This window comes from Mandrillus leucophaeus, unplaced genomic scaffold (genome assembly GCF_000951045.1).
Source record: "Mandrillus leucophaeus isolate KB7577 unplaced genomic scaffold, Mleu.le_1.0 Scaffold877, whole genome shotgun sequence".
Classification (NCBI taxonomy): Eukaryota; Metazoa; Chordata; class Mammalia; order Primates; family Cercopithecidae; genus Mandrillus; species Mandrillus leucophaeus.
Window position 1 is genome coordinate 704,222 of NW_012109552.1, and position 2,039 is coordinate 706,260.

Below are 2,039 nucleotides of genomic sequence, written 5' to 3' on the forward strand. Positions count from 1 at the left end.
CCTCCAATACTTCCGCCCTGATGAAGTTCTATTCTTTACTTTTATACTCACTCTTATTCTCATTCCCATTCTTATGCCACCCTCTACCTCTCCCCAGCTATCTCCACCACACTATCAACCTTACCCATTCTCTCCTAGCCGTTTCTAATCCTTCCTTAGTGAACAACTGCTGGCTTTGCATTTCCCTTTCTTCAAGCACCTACACAGCTGTCCCCACCTTACAGGCAGACGAGGCAACATGTCCTTTCTCCTTACACCTACGAACTTCCTTAACAGTCCTCACCTTTACCCTCCTGAAGAACTCATTTACTTTCTAGATAGGTCCAGCAAGACCTCCCCAGACATTTCACATCAGCAAGTTGCCGCCCTCCTCCGCACTTACTTAAAAAACCTTTCTCCTTATACCAACTCTACTCCCCCCATATTTAGACCTCTCACAACACAAACTACTATTCCTATGGCCACTCCTTTATGTATCTCTTGGCAAAGACCCACTGGAATTCCCCTAGGTAATCTTTCACCTTCTCAATGTTCTTTTACTCTTCATCTCCAAAGCCCAACTACACACATCACTGAAACAATTGGAGCTTTCCAGTTCCATATAACAAACAAGCCCTCTATCAATACTGGCAAACTTAAAAACGTTAGCAATAATTATTGCTTAAGAAGACACTTACCCTGTATTTCACTCCATCCTTGGCTACCTTCCCCTTGCTCGTCAGACTCTCCTCCCAGGCCCTCTTCTTGTTTACTTATACCCAGCCCCGAAAATAACAGTGAAAGGTTGCTCGTAGATACTCAACATTTTCTCATACACCATGAAAATCGAACCTCCCCCTCTATGCAGTTACCGCATCAGTCCCCATTACCACCTCTGACGGCTGCCGCCCTAGCTGGATCCCTAGGAGTCGGGGTACAAGACACCCCTTTCAGCACTCCCTCTCACCTTTTTACTTTGCATCTCCAGTTTTGCCTTGCACAAGGTCTCTTCTTCCTCTGTAGATCCTCTACCTACATGTGTCTACTTGCTAATTGGACAGGCACATGCACACTAGTTTTCCTTACTCCCAAAATTCAATGTGCAAATGGGACTGAAGAGCTCCCTGTTCCCCTCATGACACCGACATGACAAAAAAAGAGTTATTACACTAATTCCCTTGCTGGTCGGTTTAGGACTTTCTGCCTCCACTATTGCTCTCGGTACTGGAAGAGCAGGCATTTCAACCTCTGTCACGACCTTCCGACCTTCTGTAGCCTCTCTAATGACTTATCTGCTAGCATCACAGACATATCACAAACTTTATCAGTCCTCCTGGCCTAAGTTGACTCTTTAGCTGCAGTTGTCCTCCAAAACCAAGGCCTTGACTTACTCACTGCTAAAAAAGGAGGCCTCTGTATATTCTTAAATGAGGAGTGTTGTTTTTACCTAAATCAATCTGGCCTGGTGTATGACAACATAAAAAAACGTAGAGCCTAAAAATTCACCAACCAAGCAAGAAATTACACTGAACCCCTTAGGCTCTCTCTAATTAGGTGTCCTAGGTCCTCCCAATTCTTAATCCTTTAATACCTGTTTTTTCTCCTTCTCTTATTCAGACCTTGTGTCTTCCGTTTAGTTTTTCAATTCATACAAAACGGCATCCAGGCCATCACCAATCTTCTATAGACAAATGCTCCTTCTAATGACCCCACAATATCGCCTCTCACCACAGAATCTTCCTTCAGCTTAATTTCTCCTACTCTAGGTTCCCACACTGCCCCTAATCCTGCTTGAAGCAGCCCTGAGAAACATCGCCCATTATCTCTCCATACCACCCCCCAAAAATTTCTGCCACCCCAACACTTCAACACTCTTTTGTTTTATTTTTCTTATTAATATAAGAAGGCAGGAATGTCAGGCCTCTGAGCCCAAGCCAAGCCATCGCACGCCCTGTGACTTGCATGTATAGGTCTGGATGGCCTGAAGTAACTGAAGAATCACAAAAGAAGTGAAAATGCCCTGCCCCTGCCTTAACTGATGACATTCCACCACAAAAGAA